This window comes from Stegodyphus dumicola, chromosome X1, assembly GCF_044657685.1.
Source record: "Stegodyphus dumicola isolate Sdum_Otavi_A_Nest chromosome X1, ASM4465768v1".
Taxonomy (NCBI): Eukaryota; Metazoa; Arthropoda; class Arachnida; order Araneae; family Eresidae; genus Stegodyphus; species Stegodyphus dumicola.
The window spans coordinates 257,476,331-257,488,995 of NC_140780.1; the positions used below are offsets into that span (position 1 = coordinate 257,476,331).

The 12,665-nt window shown below is 35.6% G+C and overlaps 1 long non-coding RNA gene across 2 annotated transcripts in view; it reads left to right on the forward strand.

The window, feature by feature from the left end:
• LOC118197941 (uncharacterized) overlaps window positions 1-12,665 on the forward strand; it is a 47,377-nt gene that overhangs the window by 12,600 nt on the left and 22,112 nt on the right. For both annotated transcript variants that reach the window (XR_004759675.2, XR_015038743.1), the window contains exons 2-3: window positions 5,395-5,533; window positions 9,608-9,864. This is a non-coding gene — a long non-coding RNA (uncharacterized LOC118197941). The remainder of the gene's footprint in view (window positions 1-5,394; window positions 5,534-9,607; window positions 9,865-12,665) is intronic.

The following is a 12,665-nucleotide window of genomic DNA, read 5'->3' on the forward strand; positions in this document are numbered from 1 at the left end:
ATTCCGGGAAAAATTCGTTGGACGTTAAAACTGCAAGAGTTTGATTTAATTATAAAACATACACCGGGGAAGGAAAACGTAGCTGCGGATGGTCTATCAAGAATTTAGATTGACGAAGAAGGAACCTGAATTCAAAGCTATTTACGTGCATCTTCAAGACCCCGAACATTTTGAGCATGTGGACTTAACGGTTATTAGCAATAGGGCGGCCCATTATGAGACCTTATTCTTCGAGTACTTAAATTCTTGTGGTTAAAGATGTAAGGTTTATCGTAAGTTTTTAACAGCTATCTTTAGTTAAAGCTACTTTCCTATCCTTCTTAATTTCAGCTGACAATTTCTGACCAGAATGTAATTTTATAATCGCGGTTAATGCAAATGAGTAAGAGCGGTATTCAAGTCGAAGTTCCACTGACTTTGTTAGAGAGTTTGACTAGCGCGCGTTTGCCTTTTGGCTACACTCTTCCTAAGCTATTACTACTCTCGCCCGTATCTAAGGTCCTTGATAGCTTCGCCAGCTTAATTGATATTTAGGGGCCAATTACTTAGAAATTTCTTGGTAGCTTCGGGTATATCTTTTAGTTGAGCTTTACTTAAGTTTCATTTCTTATTACTTTAAGTTCAAGCCCAAGTGGAGGCTTTGCTGTATGTAATGAGAAAGGGACCATCTGTGAAATTCTTATTTTGAGAACTAAAGGGTAATTAATTCTTTTTGAGGTTTACGTATCCGTTTCTGAACTAAAGCGAATATTCGCTTAACTGTTCACGAAGTTCCTACACACTTAGCTGTTAGATAAATTGGAACCCCACATATTAATATAATAATTTACCTGTTACAGAGACATTTCATCATAATTTACGTTTATAACAGAAAATTACTTTGATACGCAAAATATTATCTTAAAAATTCTGAAAAATCAATAAGTAATCCTACCGCTTGTGAGCTATACCAGTAATCTAGTGTACATGAAGAAGAGGAGGAGATGCTTTTGAAAACTATGCAGTTTATTCTAGTTTAAAAAAATTAAATATAGCAAAGAAAACATAATACGTTTTGACAATTTAAAAAGTGTGATAACAAAAGTAGTCATAGTTATAACTCTTATCTGTAAACACTATGCAAAATTTCAAACACTATATATTTTTCACGAGAATAAACAAATCTCCGAAAAGATACCTACAGGTTTTTGATAAATATTGAGACGGATTTCTTGAGATTTTGAGTGATGAGAAGATGACAGGTAAGGAAATATCACAAATATAACTCTCCGAGATAGTGTTCTTTCTTGGCAGCAGTGTCTACAGGTATTTCGGAAGAGAGTAGCTCCATTGACCAAAATAAAGGAACCGAAGAAAAAGAAGTAGCTCTGTATGATAGCTGATTGAAAAGAAAAAAAAGTAAACAAACATTTATATTCTGAAGCTAGGTATGTACTCAAAATAATACGAAAATTGATCAAAATGCTGATCTAGTGTAGGTTATCGTTTGTAATGTACTAAAAAAATTAGATATTCGGTCGAAAGGCGAAGCTTTTTTTAGTATATCGTCAGTAGAGAGATATGAATGGAACGTTTTGATTGACAAGGTTATGAATAATGTTGGAATATCATACCAATTTGATATTAAAAGAACGATGCATTCTATGCGCTGGTTTTCAATATACATTGGCGCAAATAAATTTCACATTTCCAAGGAAATTTCTTGCCCAAACCATAATCTCCATTGATTACCTGTGATAAATAAAAACAGTTACATGTGCTTTTCTTGTGTTTTTAAATCCTAAATGGCTAACAGTGACATATTTTTTACATTTTAATTGAAACTAGTCCTCTGGAAGTATGCAAATGTAACGCTGATTTTTGTTGTTTGACTTCTAAATTAATACTTTGTAAGGTACCTCACTTTGGAATTCTAAGTTAATGTTGGAAGTGAGGAACCTAAGAACTGATAAGCGAATAATCACTAGAGTTCGATGACAAGAAACAACAAGAGAGAAGGGTAACTAACCCTTTATTATTTCGATAATATTTAACAAAACTCCGCCTGAGAGTGTACAAGTAAAGCCCGCACTTTGAACTTGAACTTAAAAGACTAAGAATTAAACTAAAACTAAGATTAACTAAATAAGTATAGCCAAAGCTATCAAGGTTCAATTAGAGTTGGCCCCTTAACTTATTTTACTACGAAGCTTAGCAAGGGCCTGAGTACGGCCGAGCGTAAAAACAGCTTTGAGAGAGAGAGCGGCCAAAATGGCAGACGCGCGTAATTCAGAAACTCTGATTCTATGCGTAAATATCTTTAAACTCTGGGTCCTTTTTTAATTCTTCGATTATTGTTTCACGGGACTCAATAACTTTTGAGGTGAGCATAGCACACTTGATTGTGTTTCCCTCTTCATCAATTTTTATTCGCGAAAAGCCATCGGCGACCAAGTTTTCCTTTCCCGGAGTGTGTTTTATAATTAAGTTGAACTCTTGTAACTTTAAAGTCCAACGTATCAAGCGAGGCGATAAATTTTTTCCTGAATACAAGCGACCCACTGCCGCATGATCTGAGTAAACCGTTATCGATGAACTTCCGAAGTAGACACGAAACTTCTGAACTGCTAATAATACAGCGAGCGTTTCTCGCTCAGTAGCGGAATAGTTCCTTTGAGTAGCATTCAAGGTTTTGGAAAAGAAAGCTATAGGTTGCCCATTTTGGGAGAGCACCGCTCCAACTGCATAATCGGATGCATTCGCTGAAATTTCTAGACCTTGCTCGCCTTCTGGGAATTTAAGGACTGGGGCATTGATTAGGGCATTCTTTAGTTGTTCAAACGCGGTGTTCGCCTCGGCTGTCCAAGAAAATCTACTTTTCTTTCTTTTTAGTACTAGAAGAGGCTCAACTATTTTCGCAAAGTCCCTTATGAACATTCTATAATAGGAACATAAGCCCAAAAATGAAGACAATTTTTTAGCCGTATTTGGGGAAGAATAACTTTTAATTGACTTACAGTGGGTACAAAAAGTATTTGCACACATACATTTTTGTTCACAATTTATAAGAAAATGCATTAAGAAATACAAAAATTGGCATTTAAAAAACAGAATAAGCTTATTCATTTAAATTTATTACAAAAAATACAATAATATTAATAAAAAACAATTTTTGCAACAATATTAAAATATCTTATGCCAAAAAAGTATTTGCACACTCAACTCAACTTTAGCAAATTTGCATTTTTATGCTATTATTTGACAGTCATCCCGCAGTAAATAACATACGTAAGACGACTATAAAAGGAGGTGTTTTCGAAACGTTATCAGTTGATTGTCGATTTCAAATTGTAATGGCACCTGAGAAATCTTAATTGCCGATTTCGTTGCGAGAAAAAATTGTTTCTTTACGTTAAAATGGCCTAAGTTATCGAGAAATAGATAAAAAAGTAAATGTTTGCTTCTCTACTGTTCGGTATGTTATAAAACGTCATAAAGAAAGAGGATCTACATCAAATAACTTGCGCTCCGGACGCCCAAAGAAACTTTCACTGTAAATGAAGTGAAAAATCATAAGAGAAGCATCGAAAAATCCATTTATTAGTGCAATTACTTTAGCCAATGATGTCGCTTCAACATCTGGAGTTCAAATCTGTGCCCAAAGTTTTCGAAATGTCCTGCACGATGCACACATTTATGGGAGATCTCCAAGGAAAAAAACCTCTCATAACTGAACGAAATAGATTGAAGAGACTTGATTCGCTAAGGAATATATCAATATGCCAACTGATTTCTGGAAAAATGTCATATTCTCCGACGAGAGTAAGTTCAATATCTTTAAATCAGATGGCAGGAAATTAGTTTGGAGAAAACCTTGTACTGCTTTTCATACCAAAAATATGTTACCTACAGTTAAACATGGCGGAGGTTCTGTTATGATTTGGGGGTGCTTGGCTAGCAAAGGAGTTGGTAATTTGTGTTTCATTGATGGGAATATGACAGCTGGAACCTATATTGATGTGTTGCGAGATAACTTGCCACAAAGTTCAATAAAATTGGGTATCAGTAATTCATACTATTTTCAGCAAGACAATGATGCCAAGCACATTGCCGGTATAACACGTATGTGGTTGCTTTATAATGTACCCAGAAAACTTGCCACTTCACCATTATCACCAGACTTAAATCCTTTGGAAAATTTTTGGAATTCTTTGGATTTAAAAATAAGAAAAAGGAAGATTTCAAGCAAATCTACCCTTAAACAAGCCCTTATTGAAGCGTGGTCGAATACTGACCCTACTATTACAGAAAATTTAATTAAATCAATGCCAGCAAGATTACAAGCAGTAATAGATGCTAAAGGAATGCATACTAAATATTAGTTATTTGAAATTTGCTTATATATTTTATTCCTTTTGTATTCATGCAGGTGTGCAAATAATTTTTTGATACGAGGTATTTTAATTTTATTACAAAAAAGCATTGTTATTTATATTATTGTAATTTTTCTGTTTGTTTTGGATGATTAAACTTATTCTGATTTGGCAATACCAATTCTTTTATTTCTTAATGCTTCTTTTTATGAAATGCAAACAAAAATGTAGGTGTGCAAATACTTTTTTTACCCACATTAATTTTTGAATCATCAGTCGCTATTCCCTTATTAGAGATTTTGTACCGAGGTATCGTAATTCCTTCTCCGCGAACTTGCATTTTCTTGCATTTATTTTGAAACCGGCCTCGTTAAGTAAGGCAAAAACTTCTTCCAAATGTTTCAAATGTTCCTCTAATGTTTCGCTGGTAACTATGATATCGTCAAAATAAATAATTGTACTTTTACCTAAAACTGGCTTTAAGACTATGTCCATAGCTTTTTGGAACGTAGCTGGCACTCCGCTCAAACCAAAGGGCATTCTTAAAAAGGCATAGACACCTGACGTTGTTATAAACGCGGTCTTCTGGACATCCTCCGGCTTAACGGCGATTTGAAAGTAACCTGACGTGAGGTCTAGGGTTGTCATGAATTTAGTCGAACGAATGTTTCTAATTATTTCGTCAATTATTGGTAGGGGGATATGTGGGATATTTTGTTATACTGTTCAACTTACGATAATCAACTGCAAACCTATACGCGTCCGGGTGTTCAGGCGGTAGTCCGTTCTTTTTTTTACAAAGGACCACCGGACTTGCGTACGAACTCGTGCTAGGCACGATTATTTTGTTTTGTAGCATTTTTTCAATATGCTTCTCTATACTTTTTTCTTTAGTTTTATCAAATCTATATGGTTTCGACCGGACTGGAGGGGCATTCCCAGTGTCTATGGAATGACTAACTACCTGACAAAAACCAGGTTTGTCGTTAAACAAAGAATTAAATTTCCTTATCAATCCTTCAATCTTCTTTTTCTCTTCCAGGTTCAAATGTTGTAGATGCAATTCCGGCATGGAAACTTCATCTTCTTCTACCGGGTCCATGTGCACCTGAAACGTAGAATTCTGAAAATTAAGATTTGCGCCGGATGCGAGTAAAAAATCGACCCCCAATATCAATGACGTGAGTAAATTTTTCACGACTAAAAAATTAATTTTTAGGATCTCGTTTTTAATCTGAACATGCAGTGCGGTTTTCCCCAAACATACGCACTGTTTGCCTTGGGCGGCAATTACTTTCTGTCCCGTGGCTTTAAACAGTCTGTAACGACAAAAATGCTTTTTAAAAAAAATTCTCCGATAGGAATGAACATTGTGCCCCTGTGTCCAGGAGTGCAGTGGTTGGTACATTATTTACCAAAATCTGTACCTCCGGCATAGCAAGATTTTGTACTACTACTGTATTTAAACAAATTTCTGAGGGGTCTTCTGTCTTACTCGGTGACCGTTGCCCCTTCTAGATCACCGGTTTGCGTTTAAATTCTGGTTACCTGCCACCTCTTTTCGCTGATTTTTATATCCACCGCCCTTAGATTTATCTGCGCTCTTGTTATTGAACTTTTCACTTTTTCCCGTCTGCCGATACGCCTTGTACTGAACTTGTGGTTTCTTTTGGGGACTAAATCTTGAGTACTGGCCAAACGGACTTGCACGCGCTTTCTCAGAGTTTCTTCTACTTTGAAATTTCATTGCATGCTGAAATAGAATTTCCAATGTTTGCGGATTACGCACTTCGAGAAAATCTTGCGCTGACGGTAGAAGACGTGGCATAATTATTTCAATAATTTCTTTATCGGGCTTTTTCCCGTACAATAGATTAAAAATATGAACTTTTCTTAGAATGAACTTCGTCAAATTCTCGAAACCGCCTTGGTATTTGCTATATAATTCTGATTCAAGCCTCGCACGATCTTTAACAACTGGAAATGTTAATTTTAAAAATTAAGGCCGATTTGAAATTTTCCCAGTTATATGATTCAGATCCTGGGTCCCCCAACAAGAACTTTCCTATACTCTTCTGCCAGCTAAGGGCTTGACCTTTTAAGGCTGCAGTAGCGATGATCACTTTTTGTAGCTGATTCACAGGGTGTAAGGTGAAATGTAGGTCCAGTTGCTCCAAAAACGTCAGGACTGAGCCCTTGCCATCAAAAGTGGCTGTTGGTTTCATAGCTGCATGCAACGTTTCCACGAGGAATCCAAACCCTTCTACTGGACTCGTGGATGTTGTAGGGACCTGAAAGGTCGGAGGGTTCAACGTAAACTTCTCGGATTCTAACGACATGGTCCGTTTATAATTCTTTTCGGGCGCCAATTGTAAGGTACCTCACTTTGGAATTCTAAGTTAATGTTGGAAGTGAGGAACCTAAGAACTGATAAGCGAATAATCGCTAGAGTTCGATGACAAGAAACAACAAGAGAGAAGGGTACTAACCCTTTATTATTTCGATAAGATTTAACAAAACTCCGCCTGGGAGTGTACAAGTAAAGCCCGCACTTTGGACTTGAACTTAAAAGACTAAGAAGTAAACTAAGTGATAAGTGACGGAGGACGTGAGCACTGTCCCTTTACCTTAATGGTTAATCAGTACAGCACCACGTCCGCCATTATCCAGAGCCGCCAATGGGGTTCGCTGCCGTCCAACTGCCCGGGTCCCAGTGTTTGTTGATATCTGAGAAAAATATAAATAAAACTAAAACTAAGATTAACTAAATAAGTATAGCCAAAACTATCAAATTTCAATTAGAGTTGGCCCCTTAACTTATTTTACTACGAAGCTTAGCAAGGGCCTGAGTACGGCCGAGCGTAAAAACAGCTTTGAGAGAGAGAGCGGCCAAAATGGCAGACGCGCGTAATTCAGAAACTCTGATTCTCTCTCTGTCTCTGTCTCAGTAAGTAACTTCGTGGTTTAAATACCGCTCCTTCTCATTAAATATTCATCAAATTCCAAAACTACGTTCTGGCCGGAAGTAGTAAGTTGAAGTTAAGAATTTGACAGGAAAGGAACTTTAACTTAAAATTTAACTGTTAACAAAATTAACATAATCCTTACAACTTTACAGATACTTTAAAAGCGCATCCTAAATCCATAAAGTAAAACCTGAAATTCATCAAAATCATTTATACTTCGACTAGAAAAACTTTACTCAAATTGTTTTCAATGAAATTTGAATTTCAAATACAGTTTCTTATAACAGAACCGGTGTTTCCATTTGACGTCAGATACAGGGGTTGGACAAAAATATGGATGTGCTTACGGAAGCACCTACCATACGTGCTCCAACAATTTGCCCACGTTCGAAGTCTGTTAACTCTGACATAATGCAATGCAACCTTACATAACAGTATTCCGACAACAACTGAACTGTTTAGCACATTTACGAAGTTGTATAGGTGGCCTCAGTAGTCAAAAACGCCAGCGCCACCTACATATTTCATTAAAATCGATCTTTCGTTTCAAACATGCATTTCACAAGGTGTTTCCATATTTTTGTCCATCCACTGTATAAGTTTGGAAAAACTAACTTAAAATGCGAGAATGTAACGATCACAAGAAAAAATTTTATGAAAGGATAAGGAGAGTCTTTAAAAAAACATGTTTCTTTGCTTAATATGGTGTAGGAAACCCGTTGGCATCCAAAACAGCTTGCAGTCTTCTCGGAATGGATAAATACAGTTCCTGTATGTTTACCAAGGGAATATTATACCATTCTTCCTGCAAAACGTGGCAAGTTCAGATAACGATGTTGGCGGTGGATAACGAGAACGCACTTTCCGTTCCAATGTAGACCACAAAGGTTCGATAATATTCAGGTCTGGTGACTGTGGTGGCCAGGGGAGATGGGACAACTCATCCTCGTGCTCAGAAAACCAGTCCTGGACAATGTGAGCTGTGTGAACAGGGGCTTTGTCGTCTTGGAAGACACCATCACCATCGGGTAACAAAGTTTGTACCATGGGATGAACTTGATCGGCCAAAATGTTCACATAAGTCTTGGCAGTCATGTGCCCTGACACAGTTATCATGGGGCTAGCAGAGAACCACGATATGGCTGCCCAAACTATAACAGAACCCCGCCATGTTTCACTCTTGGCAACAAGCAGTCTGTATTATAGGCTTGAGATGGCGTTCTCCAGACGTAAACTCGGCCAAAAGCGGGAAACAATGTGAAAGAAGACTCGTCAGACCATATTACTCGCTTCCACTGCTCTATAGTCCAGGCCTTTATGACTTAAACACCACCTTTTCCTGTTACGGGCATTAGCATCACTGATGGCTTCTCAATTGCAGCACGGCCAGCAATTCCCTGTTTATGAAGCTTCCTTCTAATTGTTTTGGTACTCACAGGGTTCGGTAACACAACATTCATTTCAGCAGTAACTTTTGCAGGTGTGGTCTTCTTATTTTTCGTCACAATTGCCCTTAATGATCGTCTGTCACGATCACTCAGGACACACTTTCGTCCGCGCTGTGATTTAGCAGATGATGTTTTTCCGCTTTTCAAATATGCGGAATAAATCTTCGATATAGTACCTCTTGAAACACTAAACACCTCGTCTACCTTGCTTACGGAAGCACCTACCATACGTGCTCCAACAATTTGCCCACGTTCGAAGTCTGTTAACTCTGACATAATGCAATGACAACCTCACATAACAGTACTCCGACAATAACTGAACTGTTTAGCACATTTACGAAGTTGTATAGATGGATTCAGTAGTCAAAAACGCCAGCGCCACCTACATATTTCATTAAAATCAAGCTTTCTTTTCAAACATGCATTTCACAAGGTGTTTCCATATTTTTGTCCATCCACTGTTTAAGTTTGGAAAAACTAACTTAAAATGCGAGAATGTAACGATCACAAGAACAAATTTTTTGAAAGGATGAGGAGAGTCTTTCTCGTTTTTGGCTTTAATTCCCTGTATCCATTTTCTCTTGTTCTTCAACTTTCAACCTATCGTTTTAGATTAATCAGTTACAAAACTCCAGCCTTTTGACATATCGAAAATCGTTAAGTTTTCCGCATATTTGAGATCACTTTCAGTATTTATTTGGCAATATTAATTTCTCCACATCTATTGTGTGCTAATATTGATTTCTGCATATATATTTTGTACATATATATTCTCTGCTAATATAGTTTCTTATATGTATATTGTGATAAGTTTAATTTTTATAAATTTTTCTTTTATCAGGCCTTTTAGCCGTCAACTCAACAGGAATTGATTAAAGTCCAATGTCTGTGATCCAGTAAAATAATTTGAAAGTTTACTATTCAATTTAATAACAGTTTTTATTTACTTGACATATAAAAAACTGACTAGTGTTTGCAATGTACATCGCATTGCAAATTATTTTAACGTCCCAAGGAAGTTTGAAACAGTATGCCTTATGATAAAAAAAGAAAACAAGGAACCTTAGAAACAATAGTTGTCGTCTCTCAGGAGCATTGGTAAGAACTACCTTTTCATTTCTTCGTCTTTTGCTATTGATGATGACGTCTTTGGAGACTTTGATGTAACTGAATATTTCGCTTCTTGCATATTTCGAGAAATTTGACATTGTCTGTTTTGGTAATAAAAGAAAGAAATTGTAAATGACAAAGATAAAATTAAAAGAAATTTCAGCCTTCCAGTTAATGAAATATTTCAGGAAAGTTTATCCAGATTGATAACGAATTGTGTCGTCATAATTATTATGTGATTAAGTTATTAAAATTTCTTTCATATCATACGCAGTCTGCAGTCAAGGTACCCTTTGAGTAGTAGCATTAAAACACTTAAGACGAGAAAACAACAAATTAAATTGGACTAAATATTTTCGCATTAATAGAGTTAAGAAGTATCTAGTTTTTAATTATTAATTCAAAACAGAGCTTCACATATTATGTTGCGTTTACACAATTTTTCTTTTCAAAAATAAAAGGCCGTTATCCAATCATGAGGATGAAAACAATTTTAACCATAACACTGTTCTTTTTAAAAAATTCATTAGTAATATAGTAAGTTCATTAGTAATATAGTAAGTTCATTAGTAATATAGTAAGTAAACATAGTAAGTGCTAATAAATATCATACATTTAACAAGCTAGTGTAAACCTACATTTGATACAATATGTTGAATGTAGAACGTACAGTGAATATATAAATGAAACATTGCGTTGTGATAAACTAGAATCAGAAGCGAGTATAAGTTAATTTAATCTTGCGTAACACTATTAAAGAAAACAAACTGAGTAAGATAATTTAAGTATCAAATGTTTACTTAGTAAGTAAAATATAATGGTACTTACAGAATCGGTTACAAAAAAAATTTTAATTCTTACACAGGGGGCAAGTCAGTAGTTTTTTTTAAACAGAAATAATATTGTTGCGTGCGTACTGGTTCGTAATAGATTGAATGCACATGTCCGATAAAGTGTTAATAAATTTTTTTCTTATCAAAAGAAATATAACGGAATGCTAGAATTATCCTCAGAGATATTTGTACAAGTGTTCAAAATAGCACGTAGTAATAATCAGTAGTTATCCTTCAAACCACTAAAATGTTAAGTGGAACGCAATGCACGCGCCCAGAGAAAGCTTAGTGCGGAAGCCTGATCGACATAGGGAGACACTGAGGACAGAACCTTCCAACCTCACGTCGTCCAAAGCAGCTGGATTACAGCATCACGCCACTGGTGCCGGTCGCAGAGAAAGCTAATCCGATCAACAATAACAAGAACAGCTAACTAAACAACTGAGCTGAGATGTCTATCTCCGGCTTTTTACAGCTTTTAATCTATCGCGAGAGAGTTCTAGTAATTTCTTTGCTTTTCGAGATTTCTACAAACCAAGAGGATGGAATTACGGTTACAGATAACACAATAGTCAATTACATTGATTCAAATTCAATATAAACTACGAGATATCTATTTATTACATGTTAAATACACGTGTTCCTGTCTTTTTACTTTTCCGGCGTAGCTTTCTCTTAAAATGTGTCTCGTGCTGCATTGCACGAGGAAATAAAACAATTTTAATTATAACTCTACTAACATTAGCTATCTAAATACAAAATTCATAACACTGCTCCCTTCCCAAGGACTGTACGTCCCGGACAGTTCAATCCCTGGACAGGAGGCCATATTTACAACGAAAGCATTAATTCAATAAGATACATTACACTACCATAACGAACAACATAAACAATAATTTCAATAAATAACTTGAAACAAATCAAATACTAAATTAATCAATGAGTGTACAAATTTAGAAACAAAAAGGACCATGGTCTTATACTATTTACATTACATATACTACGTATTATGGCCATAACAAGGAGCTAATCTGTCGTAATGAACGACTTTAGGCTTAGAGTTCGATAACTTACGGATCCGAACTACGACGTCGTTCAGCCTTGTCCTGTGTGTCGATTCACGTTTTGAATTATCCCACACACTGCAGAACTATTAAAGTGGAATTTAATTACCTACAGATAATTATTGCTTAATTTTCTTTTACATTTCCTATTTGTAATTTTGTTTTCATGTGTATAGTACTAGTTTTCATGCTTATAGTTATATATAATTTTAATATTTCGCATATTTCATTTATTTCTATTGATCTGATATTCTTTATATTAATATATATTAATGATTAACATATTACTTGCGTATTTCAAAAATTGAGGTCATTATATTAAAATGTTAATTTCGCATGAATGTTTTTGTAAAAGTAGGCTTAACTGAAATGAGTGGGCCGGTGCCGGCGTTCCATTTCCGGGGGTTCGGTTTTGTGGTTGCGCTTCGTTGCGGCTTTCACCGGAATGAGATAAATTAGAATTATCATCGTTTATAAAAACAAAACTTTTCACTTCAATAATTATCTCGATAGTTGGCAATAGATAATAAAATTTAAAAACGGTCAACTGGAGGAAAATACAACCAATTTTGTGGAGGTTATGTTGAATCTTCCTTTTCTTTCAGTGGACGATTCCAGTTGGCATAGTTTAACGCACGATACGGACATGGTGTAGATAAGGATTTTAAGAAGACGAAAATAAATCTAAAAGTAAAGATAGCAATGTAAGAACATAGAAAGAAAATATTTTTAACACAGGGAATTAAAATCTTTACGTAACATAAAGTTTTACAAATTAACGAAATTATACTTTTAAACAAATTCTAAGAACTGAAATTTAATTCTATTCTACAGAGTTTTATTAAAAAATGTTGAGAAATTACCAGCTGAGTCAGAAAATAAAGATTCAATG